Source organism: Anolis carolinensis, chromosome 1 (assembly GCF_035594765.1).
Source record: "Anolis carolinensis isolate JA03-04 chromosome 1, rAnoCar3.1.pri, whole genome shotgun sequence".
NCBI lineage: Eukaryota > Metazoa > Chordata > Lepidosauria > Squamata > Dactyloidae > Anolis > Anolis carolinensis.
The window spans coordinates 359,162,023-359,184,739 of NC_085841.1; the positions used below are offsets into that span (position 1 = coordinate 359,162,023).

Below are 22,717 nucleotides of genomic sequence, written 5' to 3' on the forward strand. Positions count from 1 at the left end.
GGAGGAGCCAAGAATGCATCCAGTCACGGCTGGCGCAGTCGGCGCGCGGCAGCGGAGGAGAAGAGTACGCGTGCGTGGAAAACCATAATCAATAGCCTGATAGTACGCATGCGCGAAGAATTCGACAAGGCAGGTTCTGTTAAGGGTCTCCGTCAGTGCCCGGCTAGCTCAGTCGGTAGAGCATGGGACTCTTAATCCCAGGGTCGTGGGTTCGAGCCCCACGTTGGGCGGATTCGTTTTGGATTGTTTGTTCATTTTTGAAATTAATGAGCAATGGAAAATTAAAGAAATAAAACCCATCATTTCTTCTGTTCTGGTGGTTAGCTGAAGAGCTGAGATCTTCTTTAAAAAGCTCAGTTGACCTCTTTGGGATTTTGCCAATAACTGTATCACACTGGACTGTAAGTCCAATTATTTTTACATTCAGGTACAATGTACCTTTACCCTACAATGTAGATATGCAGAAAGAACAGGATTCATATACTGTTGGTTTGGGCATTGTTTGGATGCTATGTTGCAGCTTATTCTGTGTCATAGAGGCCAGGTAGTTGTCCACACTGCCCAATTTATGCAAATTGATAGAACTTGAAAGGCCAGGACTCAATGCTATGGACTGATAGTATGGCAAGGTACCAGTACACTTTGGCCAAGAAGGCTAAAGTCCTTGTAAAACTGAAAATCCCAGACTTCCATGACATTGAACCATACTGGGGGTCAAACTGCATTAATCCCAGGATTCAAAGCACAAAGCTGCAGAAATATTTTCCTCTTAGCTCCCATCTATACTGCCATATCCAAAAACATTGACTACTAAAAGGCACACTGCGTTGGACAATACAGAACATTGGATAAGCGAGGGTTGGATAAGCGAGACTATTGTAATACCGTAATAACTCCCAGGAATCAATATATTTACAGTACACAAATAAAAACATAAGATTGCAAGACTATTAAAACATACACGGCAGAGTTGTGTCGGAGTTGCAACCCTTTGTAAAAGCACTCAAGACTTGGCTGTTTGGTTGTGCATTTAAGTAAATCAGATCTAATTTGCCAAATAGTCACCGCTGAATGTTTTTATGTTGAATGTTTTTATATTGTGGAGTGATATTTTAAATTGTAAGTCACTCGGAGCACTCTGGTGGAGAGCGACTAATTAAGAAATAAAGTGAAGTGAAGAGTTGCTGTGAGTTTTCCAAGCTGTCTGGCGTGTTCCAGAAGCATTCTCTCCTGATGTTTCGCCCACATCGATGGCAGGCATCTTCAGAGGTTATAATAATAATAATAATAATAATAATAATAATAATAATAATAATAAAACTTTATTTATACCCCGCCACCATCTCCCCAACAGGGACTAGGGGCGGCTTACATGGGGCCATGCCCAGGACAATACAATATAGCAAAATATAAAAACAACATATAATACAGGTAAACAATACAATAAATAATCATATACAGTACAACACAAAATCAAAAAAAGCAATATAACAGGGCGGGCCGCATGAACACTCAGTTAAAACTTGGGGTGAGAAAAAGATAAGAATAAAAACCACGGGGAACAGGGACATAAGATAGAAGAACAGTCTAGAGGATAGATGTTGGGGGGAGTAACAAAAGTTGTGAGGTCTCTTAGAAAATAATCAAGTAGGGTTTATATATCTGTGGAATAATATCCAGGGTGGGAGAAGGAACTCTTGTCTGATGTAGGCAAATGTGAATGTTGCAATTGGCCACCTTGATTAGCATTGAATGGCCTTGCAGCTTCAAAGCCTGGCTGCTCCCTGCCTGGGGGAATCCTTTGTTGGGAGGTGATTAGCTGGCCCTGATTGCTTCCTGTCTGGAATTTCCCTGTTTTCAGAGTGTTGTTCTTTATTTACTGTCCTGATTTTAGAGGGTTTTTTTTAAAAAATACTGGTAGCCAGATTTTGTTGATTTTCATGGTTTCCTTCTTTCTGTTGAAATTGTCCACATGCTTGTGGATTTTAATGGATTCTCTGTGTAGTCTGACATAATGGTTGCCAGAGCAACACTCAATAAACGGGAATTCCATAGATGTGGGCAAAACGCCAGGAGAGAATGCTTCTGGAACATGGCCATACAACCCCGAAAACACACAACAACTCAGTGATTCCGGCCATGAAAGCCTTCGATAACACATACACAGCAGAATCTCAGATTGGATCTCCACTTCCATATAATCTGTATTATAAAATCAGATAATCCAGATTATCTGCTTTGAAATGGATGATATGAGCCAACACTGCTATATAATTCATCTCAAAGCGGATAATCTGGATTTTATATAGTAGTGTCAATGGGGCTTTGGTGAACTGGAACTCTCAAGCAACTAGCACAAACAATTGATGAAATAATACTTCAAATACATTAAAATAAAAATAATGAAATCAACTTCAACTAAAATTTCGCATTTAATTCACAAAGCTATTTTTATAATACAACAAAGCTGTGTTACATTAAGTTTGCCTTTATTTGTTTGGCCGGTTGGCTGGCTAAGAGTCTACTGTAACAATAATAATACATTTTGATTTGTTAGCCACCTTTCCAACAAAGTTACAATATATACATAAAAACATAAGAGACCATTAAAACAGTTGTGTTTAAGGCAGACATGGGCAAACTCGGGCCCTCCAGGTGTTTTGGACTACAACTCCCACAATTCCTAACAGCCTACCGGCTGTTAGGAATTGTGGGAGTTGAAGTCCAAAACACCTGGAGGACCCAAATTTGCCCATGCCTGCTTTAAAGTCATAGACCTGGTTTAAAGTCATAGACCAATAACATCTCTATAGTTTAAAATGCAGAGTTTAACATGGACTGGGCAGACCTGCCGGAAGAGATAGGTCTTTAATCTTGTTTCAGATTCTGACAGCTCCTTTAGCTGTTTGAATCCCTTCCGACAGGTCATTCCACAGTATAGTATTTATACCTTTTTACCATTTTGACCACATACTTTCTGGTTTCCATCTGTGAAATGTTTTCAGTTAAACTGCTGCCATGACATCCTATGGAATCCTGGTGCCGATTGTTTGGTCACTGGAGTCTCAGGCTAAGAATTCTAAATAGGGTCAGCTTGGATCTACATGGCCACATAATCCAGTTTCCGATCCCAGATTGTCTGCTTTGAACTGGATTATATGGCAGTGCCGATCCAGCCTAAATTAACCAGAACTCAAACAACCAGGAATAAAATCGAATAAATAATATTTAAAATTAAAATTAAAATCACTTTTAGGGGGAATGTTACATTAGGCTTGCCTTATTTGCTTTTATGGGAACCCTCGGTGGCGCAGTGTGTTAAAGCACTGAGCTCCTGACCTTGCAGACTGAAAGGTTGCAGGTTCAAATCCGGGGAGTGGAGTGAGCACCTGCTGTTAGCCCCAGCTCCTGCCAACCTAGCAGTTGGAAAACATGCCAATGTGAGTAGATCAATAGGTACCGCTCCAGTGGGAAAGTAACAGCGCTCCATGCAATCATGCCAGCCACATAACCTTGGAGGTGTCTACAGACAACGCCGGCTCTTCAGCTTAGAAATGGAGATGAGCACCAACCCCCAGAGTCGGACACGACTGGACTTAACGTCAGGGGAAAACCTTTATCTTTACCTATTTGCTATTAATGACTGATTTGCAATATGAATATCAAGTCAGTACAGAGTTTATAGTAAAGTATTACCTAGGCCTATTCTTAATGATAACTCTCAAGCCCCTTCTACGCTGCCAGATAATCCAGGTTATCAAAGCAGAAAATCCACATTATCTGATTTTAACTGCATTATCTTGGTCTACACTGTCATATAATCCAGTTCAAAGCAGATAATGTGGATTGTATATGGCAGTGTAGAAGGGACCTCAATCAACCAGAAGCTACATTTATCTGGCATCTACCAATTCCCATAGATACTGGTTGAGGACCCATCGACACTGCGATATAATGCAGTTTAATAATGCAAACTGCATCATATGGTCAGTGTAGACAGGGCCTAAGGCTAGATATATGATGTATACTGTGTGTCTGTGTCTGTGTGTGTGTTACACACACACACACACACACACACGCATTATACATGCCATATATATTATAATTTAATACAATATTATACTAATAATATTAATTATATATTATATATTAAATGTAATATTACTAATAATATTACCATATAATGATATAGTACAATATAGTAATTTAATGCTTATACAGTAGAGTCTCACTTATCCAAGCTAAATGGGCTGGCAGAAGCTTGGATAAGCAAATATCTTGGATAATAAGGAGGGATTAAGGAAAAGCCTATTAAACATCGAATTAGGTAATGATTTTACAAATTAAGCCCCAAAACATCATGTTATACAACAAATTTGACAGAAAAAGTAGTTCAATACACAGTAATGTTATGTTGTAATTACTGTATTTACGAATTTAGCACCAAAATATCACGATGTATTGAAAACATTTACTACAAAAATGTGTTTGATAATCCAGAACGTTGGATAATTGAGTGTTGGATAAGTGAGACTCTACTGTATATATATATATATATATATATATATACACACACATACATTATACATGCCATATATATGTGTGTGTGTGTGTGTAGATCCAAATACATAATACAGCGCCATGGCAGTTCAAAGGGTGTAAAACTACATTAATTCTATAGTGTGGCTGAATCTACACTGCTGTATAGCCCCTTCTACAATGCTATATAATCCAGAATTTCAAATGAGATAATCCACATTATCTGCTTTGAACTGGATTATATGAGGGCTCTTCTACACTGCTATATAAAATCCAGATTATACGCTTTGAACTGGATTATCTGGCAGCATAGACTCAGATAGTCCAGTTCAAAGTAGTTAATGTGGAGTATCTGCTTTGATAATCTGGATTATTTGGCAGCGTAGAAGGGGCCCGCGTGTACGCTGCTAGTGAACACTGAAATACAACACTGCATGAGCTCTGCGAGTGCAGCATTCTTCCGAATGAAGCAGAGCATGTTTGAGGATCGGGACATCCGTAGGAACACCAAGGGACTTGTTTATAAAGCTATTGCTCTCCCAGCCTTGTTATATGCCTGCGAAACATGGACTGTCTACAGACGTCACACTCAACTCCTGGAATGATTCCATCAGCGTTGCCTCCAAAAAATTCTGCAAATCTCTTGGGAAGACAGGTGCATAAATGTCAGTGTGCTGGAAGAAGCAAAGACCACCAGCATTGAAGCAATGCTCACACGCCATCAACTCCACTGGAGTTACCACGTTGTCCGAATGCCCGATCACCGTCTACCAAAGCAGTTACTCTACTCCCAACTAAAGAACGGGAAATGTAATGTTGGTGGGCAGGAAAACAGATTTAAAGATGGGCTTAAAGCCAACCTTAAAAACTGTGGCATAGACACTGAGAACTGGGAAGCCCTGGCCCTTGAGTGCTCTAACTGGAGGTCAGCTGTGACCAGCAGTGCTGCGGAATTCGAAGAGGCACGGATGGAGGACAAAAGGGAGAAATGTGCCAAGAGGAAGGTGCATCAAGCCAACCCTGATTGGGACTGCCTTCCATCTGGAAAGCAATGTCTTCACTGCGGAAGAACATGCAGGTCAAGAATAGGTCTCCACAGTCACCTATGCACCCACTATCAAGACACTACACCTGGAGAACCATCATCCTCGATCTACAAGGGATCGCCTAAGTAAGTAAGTAAGTACACTGCCATATTGTTCAGTTTAAATCAGATCATCTGGATGTTGTATGGAATTGGAGAAGAGACCAGCATTGAACAGGATGATATTGCAGTGTAGACTCATAGGTAAAGGTAAAGGTTTTCCCCTGACGTTAAGTCCAGTCGTGACCAACTCTGGGGGTTGGTGCTCATCTCCATTGCTAAGCCGAAGAGCCGGTGTTGTCCGTAGACACCTCCAAGGTCATGTGCCCGGCATGACTGCATGGAGCGCCGTTACCTTCTGGCCGGAGCTGTACCTATTGATCTACTCACATTTGCATGTTTTCGAACTGCTAGGTTGGCAGGAGCTGGGGCTAACAGCGGGCACTCATTCCGCTCCCCGGATTTTAACCTGGGACCTTTCGGTTCGCAAGTTCAGCAGCTCAGCGTTTTAACACACTGCGCCATCAGTGTAGACACAGTTAATATAACACGTTAATCTGCATCCTCAAACTGGATTATATGGCAGTGTAGATCCAGCCACAGTACTTTGTGCAGGCAGGAGAGGGAGCCCTTTTCCCAGCTGACAGCCACGTCCTCAAAGACAAATGTTTCCCAAAAGGCTCTTTAAGGAGGAGAGTGGTTAAAAACAGAGCAGTTATGTTTTGCCAGCATTTGCAGCTCAATGAAAGCAAGGAAGCAAGAGTGGCAGGTCTTCCAAAGGAACTTGGCTGCAAATGCGATGCCAAAGGAACAGGATTTCTGAGAAGAGAGATGCAAACACAGAAGGGAGGAAATGTCATATTTGGAGCTACCAGAGCCAAAGTGCTGTACACTGCCATAAATCCCAATAACATCCACATGGCTTTTAAACACGTAGCCCTGTTAATTCTGGATCAACATGCAAAGGGATCTGTAGGGCCTTTGAGACGTTGGGTTGCTGTGATTTTTCTGGGCTATATGGCCGTGTCCCAGAAGCATTCTCTCCTGACGTTTCGCCCACATCTATGGCAGGCATGTCAGAAGAGAATGCTTCTGGAACATGGCCATACAGCCCGGAAAACTTACCGCAACCCAGTGATTCCGGCCATGAAAGCCTTGGACAACACTTTATTATTTATTTATTTACATCACTTTTACCCCGCCTTTCTACCCGAGGGGACTCAAGGCAGCTTACAATAAATAGGCAAAAATTCAATGCCTAAAAACAATGTACAAAACAACAATTCATATAAAAACAATGTACAAACTTTGAGACATTATTGCTGTCTGTCTCCAAGTCGCCAAGGTAGGGCTGATCCGAAGGCATCCCTATCATGGGGTTTTCTTGGCCAGATTTATTCACCCTTTGCCTTCTTCTGAGGCTGAGAGAGTGTGGCCTGCTCATGCCTCACATTATGGATTTCTGTATTTATATATCTGTAGATTTCCAAACTGTATTGAAATGTTTTTAATGTAAGCCGCTTTGTGTCTCCTTGTGGAGAGAAAGAGAGGAGTATAAATAAACATAAACATAATACAGTAGAGTCTCACTCATCCAACATAAACAGGCCGGCAGAACATTGGATAAGCAAATATGTTGGATAATAAGGAGAGATTAAGGAGAAGCCTATTAAACATCAAATTAGGTTATGATTTTACAAATTAAGCACCAAAACATCATGTTTAACAACAAATTTGACAGAAAAAGTAGTTCAGTACGCAGTAATGCTATGTAGTAATTACTCTATTTGGGAATTTAGCACCAAAATATCACGATATATTGAAAACATTGACTACAAAAATGCGTTGGATAATCCAGAATGTTGGATAAGCGAGTGTTGGATAAGTGAGACTCTACTGTAATAATTTCTATAGATGAGCAGGGATTTTGACCTTGGTCTCCATAGGCCCCATCTATATTGCCATATAATGCATTGAAACGGCAGTATATGATCAGTGTAGACTCATACAATGCAGTTCAATACAATATATGAGTCTGTATTGATCAAAAACTGCAGTTTCAAGCTGCATTACATAGCACTGTCGATGGAGCCATAGTCCAACACTCAAACCACTACAACACTGTGCTGTCTCTAGTCCCTTCTACACCGTCATATAATCCAGATTATCAAAGCAGATAATTCACATTATCTGCTTTGAACTGGATTATATGAATCTACACTGTTGTATAATCCAGTTCAAAGCAGATAATCTGGAATTTAAATGGCAGTGTAGGGGCCTTCTTACACAGCCATATAACTCAGAATATCAAGGTAAAAAATCCCACAGTATCTGCTTTAGGTTATCTGAGTCCACACTGCCATATATTCCAGTTCAAAACAGATAATGTGGGATTTTATTCACCTGTGTAGAAGGGGCCGGATTCAGGAGAGTTGTAGTTTTCGAGGCTCTTTAGCATTCTCTGCCAAAGAAAGATGGTGCCTCACTAAACTAGAAATCCCAGGACTCGGTACCATCCTGCCATGCCTAAGGAAGTGGTATTCAACTGCATTAATTCTGCTGTGTAGATGCAGCCATGATGATAAGTGGATTAGACCTCGTTGCAAATCCTCTCTCAGCCACAAAGCTCCTTGGAACACTTTCTCCATCGGATTCTTGAAGATAGAAGACAAAAAATCGGGGGGAAAGGTTCAAGGTGCGCATTGAACTCTTTAAGGAAAAAGTCATGACATAAACACAATACATTTTCTTAAAACCACGATGCAAAGCAGGCCAGCCTTACTGATCTCGTGTTGCACAGGCCAAGGGGAATGCGGATAAGACAGAGACAATTAAATGCTTAAGTTGTGTGCTTAAAGGTCAAGGTATGATTGGAACCGAGGATTTGCTTCTCAAGGAACAGAAACAATGAAAGAATCTGGAGCCATTGTTATTGTACTTTGTCCAATACAGCAGGCATGGGCCAACTTGGGTCCTCCAGGTGTTTGGGCTTCAACTCCCACAATTCCTAGGTCTTATTTTCAGGGGATGTCTTATTTTTCCATGAAGAAGAATTCACATGTATTGTTGAACCAAAAAGATGAACATTTATTATTGTCAAGTTAGTTTCACCTTGCTGAACACACCAGACTGTACACAAATTGAAGTCTTTTGTAGTTTATTAGGAAATAGGAAATAAATAGTTCTTAAAAAGCAAAAGTAAAGATCCAAAAGATTGTAAAACCAAGGCTATAACGAATAATCCAAGAAATCCTTAGACATAAAAAAAAGGTTCCATTAATACATGACCTAGTCCCATGAACTTGAATACACAAAGTTGCAGGATAATCCAAGAAAGCAAGAGCTGCTTCTAACTCCAACGAGACGTTGCTTTTCACAAAGATTTCTCTCTCAGCATACTCTTTAATATTCCCTGCATAGCATGAACGCATTTCTTTGGCCTCTGACCTCTTTCTTGTTTGCTATTCTGACACTCCTGCGAACCCGAAATTCCAAATGGCCAGCTCGATCCAGAGAGGGCGTTTTGTCAAGGCCAGACAGCTCGTTAGCAGCAGCCTCTGTCTGCATGTTATCTAACTGGGAGCTATCCTCCCTTTGCACCTGGCTAGCTTCGGTATCATCATCACCATTCCCTGCCGTGGGAATGCCTCTCTTACAGCAGGGACACTCTGAACCTGAATCCCATAATTCCCATTGGAGTCATCTTGAACCTGAATCCCATCATCTTGAACATCTGGAACCTGAATCCCACAATCCCCATCAGAGTCACTCTGAGACTCCAGCTGTGTCACAACAATTATATAGTGTACAGTAGTTGTCATCACAAACCAGCATGACCAGACAAACTGAATCCTATCAATAATTTCTTGTTACTACCACTATTTCCATGTACTACAGTCTATGGTTCGTACATTTCCAGGTCCTACATGCTCTGGTGTTCTGTTTGACAGGCATGCTTCCAAACAAAACTTTGCTAGGTCTTACTTTTGGGGGAGGCCTTATATTTAGCAATTCAGCAAAACCTCTACTAGGTCTTATTCCCTGGGGATATCTTATTTTCGGGGAAATGGGGTAGGAAAGTTGATGAAGAAACACAACTTACAAACTATCTACAGATTGTTGTATGTTTTCTGGGCTGTCTGGCCATGTTCCAGAAGTATTCTCTCCTGACGTTTCGCCCACATCTATGGCAGTCATCTACAGACCCATTAAGAAAATCCAACGCTGAGAAGGATCCTCTCACCTCTGCAGGAGTCTACCGTATACCCTGCAGCTGTGGACAAGTCTACATAGAGACCACCAAATGCAGCAGCATTGCCCAGACATGAATCAAGGAACACGAATCAAGGTAACATTTGTTACCTATGGTTTTATGAAGTTGTCTAGGTGGCCTTTGAGGGTCCCTTTTGTTACCTATGGTTTTATGAAGTTGTCTAGGTGGCCTTTGGGGGTCCCTTTCCTTACCTATGGTCTTATGAAACCATCTAGATGGTCTTTGAGGTCCCTTTCCTTATCTATGGTCTTCTGATGGCCTGATGAGATCATCTAGGTGGTCTTTGGGGGTCCCTTTCCTTACCAATGGTCTTATGAGACCATCTAGATGGTCTTTGAGGTCCCTTTCCTTATCTATGGTCTTCTGATGGCCTGACGAGATCATCTAGATGGCTTTGAGGTCCCTTTCCTTATCTACAGTCTTCTGATGGCCTGATGAGATCATCTAGGTGGTCTTTGGGGGTTCCTTTCCTTACCAATGGTCTTATGAAACCATCTAGATGGTCTTTGAGGTCCCTTTCCTTAGCTATGGTCTTCTGATGGCCTGACGAGATCATCTTGATGGCTTTGAGGTCCCTTTCCTTATCTACGGTCTTCTGATGGCCTGATGAGATCATCTAGGTGGTCTTTGGGGGTTCCTTTCCTTACCAATGGTCTTATGAAACCATCTAGATGGTCTTTGAGGTCCCTTTCCTTATCTATGGTCTTCTGATGGCCTGACGAGATCATCTAGATGGCTTTGAGGTCCCTTTCCTTACCAATGGTCTTATGAGACCATCTAGATGGCTTTTGGAGGTCAATTTCCTTACCTATGGTCCTATGAGACCGTCTAGAAAGCCTTTGAAGGTCCCTTTCCTTACTGATGGTCTTATGAGACCACCTAGTTGGTCTTTGGAGGTCTCTTTGCTTATCTATGGTCCTATGAGATCGTCTAGATCAGGGGTCCCCAAACTAAGGACCTCCAAGGTCATTTCCCTGGCCCCTGTCCTAAAGTTTAGACTTAGGGTTGACCTAAGTCTGAAATGACTTGAAGGCACACAACAACAACAATCATAATTTTGGACTATTTCATCCTAGTCCAGCCCCCCACAGTCTGAGGGACTGTGAATGGGCCCTTCACTCAAGAAGTTTGGGGACCCCTGTTCTAGGGAGACAGGTTTATAACGCTGGTAATATTGAAGGGAGTGTCTCTGAGGGCGTGCAGAGTGTCCCCTTCGGCCTCCCCTGCTCCTCTCTTTGGGGGGTGCACTCTGCCCATGCTCAGAGGCACTCTTATTGAATGAGGCCGCTTGTAAGGTTTGCAACGAGGAGTGAGGCTGCGAGGAGGAGGAGGAGCCAAGGCGAGGGGGGAGGAGGAGGAGCCCCGAGGCGGGCCTGCCCCCTTTAACAAGCGGCGGCGTTGTTGGCGAGGCCTGGGCGGAGAGAGAAGGGGCCGACCTGGGCCTCCGCCTTCCTTCCCCTCCGCTTCCCTTCCTTCCTTCTCCGCCCGGAGGCCTCTCCTCGTCTCCAGCACAGCCCTGCTTCCAAAGGTAGGCGCTTCTTCCCTTCCCTCCTGCTAGGCCTCAGATGAAAAATCCAACAGATATAATGTTTGGGGGAACCTCTCAGGCCCAGTGGTTTTTTTAATTCTAATACTGTACTCCTAAGGGGCGTCTCCTGTCAATAGTCTTAAGAAACAAACCCCCCATATATCTAGGAAAGAAAATAAACATCTAAAGAAAAGGGACATCTATGAAGAAGGGGACCTCTCCCCCCAAATTAGAGGATTTTGGGGTCCCTTTAAGAGGGGCTTCTCAGGCTCAAGGGTGTTTAAAATTAGGGGACATCTCTTGGCAATATTTTGAAGTCTTAAGAAATAACCCCCAATATCTAGGAAAGAGAAGAAACATCTAAAGAAAGGAATATTTGTGAACAGGAGATATCTCCCCCCCCCCCCCCAAATTAGAGGATTTTGGGGTCCCTTTAGAGGAGCTTCTGAGGCCCAAAGGTTTTAATTCTAACATTAAGGGAGGACTCTTGCCAATTTTCTTAAGAAATAACTCCCCATATCTAGGTAAGGAAATGAACATCTATGAAGTAGGGGACTTCTCCCCCCAAATTAGAGGATTTTGGGGTCCCTTTAAGAGGGGCTTCTTGGGCCTAAGGGTTTTTAAAATTAGGGGACATCTCTTGGCAATATTTTGAAGTCTTAAGAAATAACCCTCCCAATATCTAGGAAAGAGAAGAAACATCTAAAGAAAAGAACATTTAAGAAGATGAGATATCTTCCCCCCAATTAGAGGATTTTGGGGTTCCTTTAAGAGGGGCTTCTGAGGCCCAAGGGTTTGTAATTAGGATACTAAGGGGCATCTCTTGCCAATTGTCTTGAGAAATAACCCCCCTCCCCAATATCTGGGAAATGAAAGAAACATCTATGAAGAAGGGGACTTCTCCCCCCAAATAAGAGGATTTTGGGGTCTCTTTATGAGGGGCTTCTCAGGCCCAAGGGTTTTTAAGCAGAGCTTCTCGGGCTCAAGGGTGTTTTTAATTCAATTAATTTAAATTAATTTTTAATTTAAATCCCCCCTGCCCAATATCTAGGAAAGAAAATAAATATCTAAAGAAAGGAACATCAATGAAGAGGGCTCCGTTTAAGAAGGGCCACTCAAGCCTAAGGGTTTTAAAAATCAAATACTAAAGGGATCAAATACTAAAAATCAAATACTAAGGGACCAAATACTAAAAATCAAATACTAAGGGATCGTCTCCTGGCAATATTTTAAGTCTAAGAAATAACCCCCCATATCTAGGAAAAGAAAGAAACGACTACAAGAAAGGAACACCTATGAAGAAGCTCCCCCCCCCCCCCCCCAAATAAGAGGATTCTGGGGTCCCTTTAATACTAATTCTATATTGGCAAGATAAATCCCTTAATTCTAATACTACTGTAAGGGACGTCTCCTGGAAATATTTTTAAGTCTAAGAAATAGCCCCCCATATCTAGGAAAGAAAATAAACCTCTCTAAAGAAAGGAACATCTATGACACCTAAATAAGAGGATTTTGGGGTCCCTTTAAGAGGGGCTTCTCAGACCCAAGGGTTTTTAGTTCTGATTCTAAAGGATGTCTCTTGCCAATAGTCTTAAGAAATAGCCCCCATATCTAGGAAAGTAAAGAAACATCTAAAGAAAGAAATATTTATGAAGAAAGGATATCCCCTCCCCCCAAATAAGAGGATTTTGGGGTCCTTTTCCGAGGGGTTTCTCAGGCCCAAGGATTTTAATTGTAATACTAAGGGGCAATATTTTCAGTGTTAAGAAATAACCCTCATATCTACGAAAGAAAAGAAACACCCAAGAAGGAATATCTATGAAAAGGGGATACCCCCCCCCCCCAAATAAGAAGATTTTGGGGTCCTTTTAAGAGGGGTTTCTCAGCCCTCCTCCTAAATCTAATAGGAAAGGGCACTGTACATTTTCTGCCATCCATTTGAAATAATTGCCATATATATGTGTGTGCGTGTGTTATAATATTGTGTGTGTGTGTGTGCATAATATATATAATGTTTGTTTATACTCCATGTTTCCAAAATCTAATATCAAGAGCTATATGCAAAAACAAAGATTCCTCTGCTCACAGTATTGCTCCTTTTAAATCTGAGAATGAAGCCCCGACCTTTGAAAAAGAGGGTGTCTGGGAAGGAGAGGAAAAAAGGGAGTATTTTTGGGAGCAGTAAAGAGGAGGGTCTGAAACCCACTTATCCTCCATCTAACAGGAAAGGACACTATGCATTCATTCTTCTGCTCCCAGTATCCCTTTCTGTTGCATCCCTAAAAGATTTTGAGGCTTTTTTAAGAAGGGGGGGGCACTCTTCTTTTTCCCCTTTTGCGGCTCCTTTAAGACTCCTCAGTCCCACCTATCCTAAATCTAATAGGAAGGGACAGTACACATTCTTCCGCTCCCCATATGACTGTTTTTTTATTATTATTAAATCTGAGAAAGCCTTCACATCTTTGAACCCCTGCTGCAACCCAAGTAGATTTTGGGGCTCTTTTAAGAAGATTTTGGGATCCACAGAGTTGGTTCTTGGTTCTATGTTTCTTATAGCTACTGTTAGTTCAATTCATATATATATATATATAGTAATAATATATTATTCTACAGCCTTCCCCTTTAAAATTGGGACTCAAAAGTGCTCACTGTTCGAAAAAGAGCAATGCAATTGCAAACAGAGAAAAAAAGTAAATGCTGAAATAGACTTAAAACTATTTTATAGTATTAAAATGGTATTTTCCAGAGTGAAAGAGTATCAAGTGCAATTATGCTATGCCTTCTTCTCCATCCACCCCAATATGAAACTGGAAAAGCCTCCCCTTGCTACCCAAAGCTCTTCCTGCTGTTATTTGCTGTGGGAAAAAGGAAATGAAATTGCAATAGAGATGTAAATAGGCCCTTTAAGTATTAGGAAGGGTTGAAGCGTTGGGTTGCTGTGAGTTTTCTGGGCTGTATGGCCATGTTCCAGAAGCATTCTCTTCTAGCATTTCACCCACATCTGTGGCAGGCATCCTTAGAGGTTGTGAGGTCTGTTGGAAACAAGGCAAGTGAGGTTTATATAACTCTGGAAGGTCCAAGGTGGGAGAAAAGAACTCTTGTCTGTTTAAGGCAAGTGTGAATGTTGCAATTAATTGCCTTGATTAGCATTGAAAAGCCTTGCAGCTTCAAAGCCAGGCTGATTCCTGTCTGTGGGAATCCTTTGCTGGAAGGTAGCATTTTCACAGGTTGAGATTTCAAGCCACTTTATACTGAAACAAGGGAGGGGTGGAGGATTAAGACCGCTCTTTTATGCACATACCAGAAAATAAATCCCATTGAATGAAGTGGAGTTTACCTCGGGTGCATGGTTGAGAGAGTGAGTATGAATAATAGGTGGGGAGCATGTCACCTTTCTGATGTTACTAGACTCCATTTCCCATCAGTCCCAAAGGATAATGGGAGTATTATTTTGTCAACATCTGGAGGGCCCTAGGTTCTCTTACTAAAGGGTCCATGTGGAGTGCAGGAGATTATTCAGAGGGATTGAAATTTAATATTCTGTATGCTTTATGGGGAGTAAACGAATTAAACTTGGCGAGGCACCTGAGTGGACATGATTGTATAATGTTACATTTTGAGGGACAATCTGAAAACCTCTCTATTCCTGGCTGAAAAAAATTATTTTAAGATTATTTCTTACTGCATATGAAGAATGTGTTTCCATACTCAGAAGCCTGTTTGAGCCTGACATCATCATCATCATCATTATTATTTAGAGTAAAGTACTTGCTGTTTGCTCTTCTGGGGAGCTGTTAGTCCGTGAAAGGAATTGTTGTGGCCCTTCTCTTTCTACCAATTGTAAGAAGTGGGACACCAAAAAATGTAGCACTTCCTATACGCTGAAATTGTATTGATGGGGTTGTGAGGGTATGCTGTTGGCTCAAGACTTTTTGCACGGCTGCTCCGGCATCTGTGTTGCTGGCCATGGATGGGGGAAACAAAGGCTCAGTTCAGACACGACACAAAACTATGGCTTAGTGTTGCAGGAACCAGCTGGTACGAGGCCCAGCTCATATTCTCTTTCCTCGGCCTGTGATGAGGAAATCAGCGAGCCTGTTTTGGCTTAGAATAGTGGACTGGGACTCGGAAGATACAAAGTCCTTACTTGCCTCTGAACCATGGAAATTTGGAACATCTGTGCAATTGGTTTCTTTCAGTTTGAATGCCTCCCTGGGTTGTTGTAAGGAAGAAGTGGAGAGGAAAAGACAGTGTGGATGCCTGCAACTTGCTAGATAAAAGTCGGGATATAGTCACCCACTTACATACATTTGAGGTTTACATTTTGAGGATTTGATTATTTGCATATCTAGGAATCTTTGGTGCAACATAGAACTGCAATGGAAAATCTAGAGATTCTTAGAGGAATGCTGTCTCAGGATTTAAAAAGATTGCATTTTTATTTGTATTTTCCCATACTTTATAGATTGCCCTGTGCCTCTAACCCCAGTGAATATGGAGGGTTGGCTGTAAACATAATAAACTTCCCTGAAGCCTAACTACAGTTTCTCATAATACCTGAACAAAAGATAATTGTGATTGTGTTGTTGAAGGCTTTCATGGCCGGAATCACTGGGTTGCTGTGAGTTTTCCATGCTGTATGTCCATGTTCCAGAAGCATTCTCTCCTGATGTGTCGTCCATATCTATGGAATTCCCTTGTTTTTTGAGTGTTGCTCTGTCAACCATCATGTCAAACTACATAGAGAAGTCATTGAAATCCACAAGCATGTGGACAATTTTAATGGATAGGAAGAAACCATGAACATGAACAAAATCTGGCTACCATATCTAAAAAAATCTAAAATCAGGACAGTAAAGAACAATATTCAAAAACAGAGGAATTTCAGACAGGAGACAATCAGGGCCAACTAACATCTCCCAAGAAAGGATTCCCCAAGACAGGAAACAGACAGGCTTTGAAGCTGCAAGGCTATTCAGTGCTATACAAGGAAAGTGCAATGTTCACACTTGCCTCCAATAGACAAGAGTTCTTTCTCCCACCCTGGACCTTCCATAGATATATAAACCCCACTTACCTAGTTTCCAACAGACCTCACTACCTCTGAGGATGCCAGCCATAGATGTGGGCGAAACGTAAGGAGAGAATGCTTCTGGAACATGGCCATATAGCCCGGAAAACTCACAGCAACCCAATAACTGTAGTTAGTTCTAAAGCAGAGACTTTATCTAGGAATTCTATGCAGACTTACGTGGAGTAAGCAAATTGAATTGAATTGATTTTAGGAATATGTGGGACTGCGTTGCTTATTTTGTGTGGGCCAGAATGCACGAAGAAACTTAATTAGACTAAGTCAGACTACTGGTTCTTCTATTTCCATATCTTTGGTGATCCATCCAAACCTTTTCAGGTCTCAAGATATATTTCCTGTTTCTGTCTTGGAGATTTCAGGGACAGAATACTGGAGTTTTTACATGTGTAACATGTGCTGCACTACTGCAGGAAAGCCAGCTTATAGTTGTAACACAACCATAGTTTAGAATTAGAGATGAATTAGGCTCATGAGGCTGTTTCCCTAAAGCAGGGGTCCCCAAACTACGGCCCGCGGGCCACATGCGGCCCCTCAAAGGCATTTATCCGGCCCCCACCCTCCTCCAAGGAAAGTGCATGCCGCTGCCGCCTTTCCTGCTTTCTCCCTCCCTGCATAAGCCTTGGAGCCTTTCCCTCTCGCTGCACAACCCTTTGAGCTTTGGCTTTAGAGCCTTTCCTCCACTAGCCTTTGAACTCCCTCTCGCTGCCTTGGAGCCTTTCCTTTCCTGCCTTTCCTCCCTCTGCTGCACGAGCCTTGAGCCTTTCCCCGCCTTCTCTCTCGCCCGGTGCCCTTCCCCGCCTCCTCTCTTGCCCAGTGCCTTTCCCCGCCTCCTCCCTCACCTGGTGCCTATCCCAGCCTCCTCCCTCGCCCAGTGCCTTTCCCCGCCTCCTCTCTCGCCCGGTGCCTTTCCCAGCCTCCTCCTTCACCCGGTGCCTTTCCCAGCCTTCTCCCTAGCTCGGTGCCTTTCCCAGCCTCCTCTCTAGCCTGATGCCTTTCCCAGCCTCCTCCCTCGCCCAGTGCCTATCCCAGCCTCCTCCCTCGCCCAGTGCCTTTCCCCGCCTCCTCTCTCGCCCGGTGCCTTTCCCAGCCTCCTCCTTCACCCGGTGCCTATCCCAGCCTCCTCCTTCGCCCAGTGCCTTTCCCCGCCTCCTCTCTTGCCCGGTGCCTTTCCCAGCCTCCTCCTTCACCCAGTGCCTTTCCCAGCCTTCTCCCTTGCTCGGTGCCTTTCCCAGCCTCCTCTCTCGCCCAGTGCCTATCCCAGCCTCCTCCCTCACCCAGTGCCTTTCCCAGCCTCCTCTCTCACCTGGTGCCTCTCACAGCCTCCTCCCTCACCCGCTTTGCTTTGTGTTTATAAAGGTATTTTAATTATTATTTAATTATTAATTATTAAGGGGGTGTTTTGCTTGTGCTATTGCTGCACAAAGGCAGAAGGGGGTTGGATTAAATTGCCCAAGGGATCTCTTCCAACCCTCTTCATTATTATTATTTGCATTATTATTATTAACATTGAGGCTGGGTGACCATCTGTCAGGGGAGCATTGCTAGTGCTTTTGGTGGACAAAGGCAGGAGGGGGCTGGACTAAATGGCCCAAGGGGTCTCTTCCAACTCTCTTTATTATTTATATGATGATGATGACGACGACGATGATGATGATTAATATTATTAATATTAAGGCTGTATTTGTTCCTGTTTTTTTTTTACTTCAAAATAAGATATGTGCAGTGTGCATAGGAATTTGTTCACAGTTTTTTAAAAAAACTATGGACTGGCCCCCCAATGGTCTGAGGGACCGTGAACTGGCCCCCTGTTTAAAAAGTTTGGGGACCCCTGCCCTAAAGAGTTAATATGGTAACTAGCAGCAAGTGCTGGGATTGACTTTCACTTAATGCTACAGTTGACCATGTGAATTATGAAAGCACACTGTCACTGAACTAATTTGCTGTGGAGAGAAAGACACACGAAAGCAAGTGACCTAAATAACATACGGTAGTTTGTATAATAAAAGAAATGCAGTGGTGTCCACAGATTAATTTTGTCACTTGCTTTAATGCATTCCACTCTTGCCCAACAACCATTATAGTTCATATTCAAACATTTGGTACTGCAACAATTCCAGTGCATTAAATGAGCTTCATTTGCGTTTCAGAAGTTCTGAAAACGTACTTTAAAAGCTGTAAGTGCTGAGAAAATAAAGGATTGCTATGGTATATTCTGGGCATTTCTACAGGGGCACATCCCTTCACTCTTAAGTTACTACTGTACGTTGAGTGAAAATATATATAGTTTTCATCATGGTATAGCTTGATAAAATTGCTTTAGTAATGGATTTTCTGAAATCTTTAACAGCTTGCTGGGATTTTTAAAAGGACTTGGCACCTTACCTTTAATAAGAAGCAGTACGCTGCCTCAAATGTCACTGACTTTTGGTAATCTGTGGCTGTTAATAGAGCAGCAAATGAAGCCTTAACTCTGCAGTCCTAAATATACTTCTCTTGGACTTTGTCCCATAGATTTCAGTGAATCTTCCAAGTTTAGGGTTGCTTCATATGGCCAGGAGATTGTGTAGTTCTGTTTTCAAAATGATGAGTGTCCATCTTCAAAAAAAAAAAAAAAAGGGGGGGGGATAGAGAAGGCAAATATGAATTCAGGGATTTGTTGTCTGTCAGGAAATTGGATTGGTTTTTTCAAAACGTTGCGTTAACTCCTTAACCAATGATGATTCTGTCTCTATCCTTCTTGATTGATAGAAAAAGGTTGATAATGAGTTGTCGCTCTGCCTTCTCAAATGCACTTGAGTTCATTTAATTTCTTCTTCAGAGGTAGCCCTGTCAGTCACATTTCTTGCAACTGTTTTTCTGTTCTGGCAGAGGATCGTTTGGTTTTGTGAATACCCTAGCGATGATCTTTTTGAAGGACTCTCTTCTATCCAGAAAATCAGAATTGCTTGTGTACTGTCTGATAAAACCGAGGCCAAGCAACACATCTGTGTGTACGCTTACTGAAATGTCTGCCACCTTTCCCCGTTCCTTGGACTTATGCATAATTAAAACATTTAAAGACAACCTTGGAGTGGCTACAGGTTTTTGATTGGCAAGTGTTAATGTATTCTATGGTTAAACAATGTTTGAGGGATGCTGTTTTCATTTAGAGAATGGGTTGGCTGTCAAAAAGCCAGGGAATCCCTGCCTGTATACATGCCAGCCCCACGACTGCTTTTATTAAAGTCAGTAATAAGAAAATTCAGCCAAAATTTTCACATTTTGGATTCAAAATGGAATCTTTTTATTGATATTTGAAATTAAGCAGGAACCCTTTCATAGAGAGCAATGACGGGCAAAGGGAACCGGGTAATGCCTGCCTGCTGACTTGGTTTTCATCATTTCCTAGATCTATGTAACTCAAAGTGTTTTGCTTCCTGCCTGCATGTAGAAGTCACTCCCCCTTTCTTCCCAAATGTGTTTAGTGTTTTATCACACTTTGTTTGAGAAGGGAACACCATGGGCAACCTTAAGAGTAAGTTTTTCCCCTGTTTAAACCTTACCAGAGTGCCCTGAGTATTTTCTCTCCTGTTTCCTTCCATAAGTTCATATATAGCACTGTCTATGCTGCACTCTGCTATGGATACCAAATGCTGCTACAGTTAACCCACTTGGAAGCTTGTTCAGCCTTTCCTAGGATTCCAATCATGTTAATGTACTTCATCCCAATGTATTTCTATGGCCTTATTACCTTATAATAGCTGTGTATTGATTCCATAGCCAAGTGTTTGGCAGAAGAGACTTTTCCTGACATACCTTCCTTATATAAGTGTTCAGTCCAACAGCAGATGTGGCTGTTAGGAATTGTGGGAGTTGAAGTCCAAAACACCTGGAGGGCCGAACTTTGCCCATGCCTGTGTTATATGGAGTGTTGGGGTGGCTGAGAATCGGCTGAGACTCTTTTAAATCCAGGATAATAGGCCTGGTGGGGGAAAGAGGTTGGAAGGAGGAGATTGTATGTTTGTTTTGATGGAGGTTTCCTCACCTGACCTGCTGGAAGTTCAGGGCGCTTCTGTGTGTCTTTACTTGGACATGAACCTGTAATCCTTAGTGGGAGTGAATCCTATTGCTCTCAGTGATACAGGTTGAGTATCCCTTATCTGTAATTCTGAAATCCAATTACTTCAAAATCCAAAAATGTCCACATGGGTGACTGAGACAATGACACCTTTGCTTTCTAATAGTTGAATGTACACAAACTTGGGTTTCATGCACAAAATTATCAAAAACATGTGTGTATAAAACTATTTTTAGATATTCATGAAACATGAATTAATATTGTGTTTAGACTTGAGTATCATCTTCAAGTTACCTCATGTATACAGGCAGTCCCTGAGTTACAATCACTCATAGTTAAGAACGGGCGAGACAACAGGAAGTAAGGGAAATCTACCCCTAGTAAGGGAAATCCATCTGTGAAAGAGTTATTATGAGGAAAAGGTATCTCGGCGGAAGCTTTATCACAAAATTGTGCTTCTACAACAGGCCAAATTTTTAAAAATCTAATTCTCACAAGGACAAAAGTGAGGTGAAATCTTCTGAACAGGCACAGACAGCAACACAAGCACCACAGGGGTGTTAACCTTTCCCTTTGATATCCAGAGCTTGTATGTGTATGGCTGGAGGTATACTTAAAATGTACTTTTTCTAACTTACATATAAATTCAGTTTAAGAACAAATCTACAAAACCCAACAAAGGATTTCCTCAGGCAGGAAGCAGCCAGGCTTTGAAAGGCCGGTATGGCCTGGAAGGCCATTCAGTGCTAATCAAGGTGGTCAATTGCAACATTCACACTTTCCTCCAACAGACAAGAGTTTTTTCTCCCACCAGATATATAAGCCCCACTTGCCTAGTTTCCAACATACCTCAAAACCTCTGAGGCTGCCTGCCATAGATGTCGGTGAAATGTCAAGAGATAATGCTTTTGGAACGTAGCCATACAGCCCGGAAAACTCACAGCAACCCAAAACCTATCTTGTTCGCAACTTGTGGACTGCTTGTTTATAAGCAAAAACATATATTCCACAGTGTGAAAAAAATCCAAAACACTTCCGGTCCTAAGCATTTTGGATAAGGGATATTCAAACTTAATAGACATGCATAGGATTGTCGTCTTCACTCTGATTCACAAAAATTAAATCCCACTGTAAATGTGTACTGCGTTGCATTGCAGCCTTTTAAGTTATATTCTGGAGCTGTTGTAAAAGCCTAGCCCTGTTCCGGCTTCAAAAATGAGGAATGTTGTGGGCAGGTATTCCATTTCTGTAGAATGTACCTGGCAGGATCTTAAAATGTCATATAACTTTAACTACCGGTATATGAAAAATGCCTTAAGGATTAAAGGAGTGCATTCTTGAGGAATGTAATGAATATGCCAGATCCTGGAGCTATGCAACGAAACTAGTGACTGTACAAACAACTCCAGCATGGTAACATTCTTATTTTGCTAGATGTTCTTTTTCTTGCGTAAGATTCACTTTTAATGGAAGTGAGAGGATGATAAACATATTTCATGAACCGAGTAAAAAGAGAAATGCCCAAATGCATTGAAATAAGAGACCTACTTTAGTCTGGTTCAATTATCTTCAATTTTTCCAAAATCCACCTGCGTTCTGATCCTGTCATCAATTTGCATCAAGTTGTGAGCCTTTGGTTTTGTCGTCTTCCAAAGGAATTTGTGAGTTTTTGGAGCATTAAAATATATATTTTTAAATCTACATTTCTAAATGGATTTATGAATGCAGATTTTGCCTCTGTAGTGAGCCATAGGATGCCATTTTAGCACCATCTTTGACAGAAAATAACACCTTAAAAACTAACTGAAAAACACAACCAAAAGTCATTTCTAACTTTTTTTTTTGTGGGATCCTTTCTGATTTGGATTTGGTGTTTGGGTGTGCAATTTGACACTTCTGGAGGCATCAAGGGATAGTGATTATTTCCAAATGATTAAAAAAAACACCATACAATCAAATGGGAAGGATTTGGGGGCCCCTTTGAAAAAGAATGACCCAATTCTTACTCCTCAAACCATATTTAGACATTTGAACTGGCTATTTCTAACTGCTGTTTTTGAGACATAGATTGCAAGCAATACAGCTAACTTAGTTCTGCTATGAAATGAATAAAATGAGTGCTCAGAATAGTAAATGCCTACAAA

At 41.8% G+C, this 22,717-nt stretch overlaps 1 protein-coding gene and 1 non-coding gene across 11 annotated transcripts in view; both read left to right on the forward strand.

The window, feature by feature from the left end:
* Positions 1-157: 157 nt before the first annotated feature.
* Positions 158-230, forward strand: trnak-cuu (transfer RNA lysine (anticodon CUU)). Its single transcript has one exon. It is a non-coding gene; the product is annotated as a tRNA-Lys (tRNA).
* An 11,037-nt stretch (positions 231-11,267) lies between these two features.
* ktn1 (kinectin 1) overlaps positions 11,268-22,717 on the forward strand; it is a 154,167-nt gene continuing 142,717 nt past the window's right edge. For all 10 annotated transcript variants that reach the window (XM_062968626.1, XM_062968631.1, XM_003227137.4 and 7 more), the window contains exon 1: positions 11,268-11,424. The gene's annotated coding sequence lies outside the window, so the exon portion shown is untranslated. The remainder of the gene's footprint in view (positions 11,425-22,717) is intronic.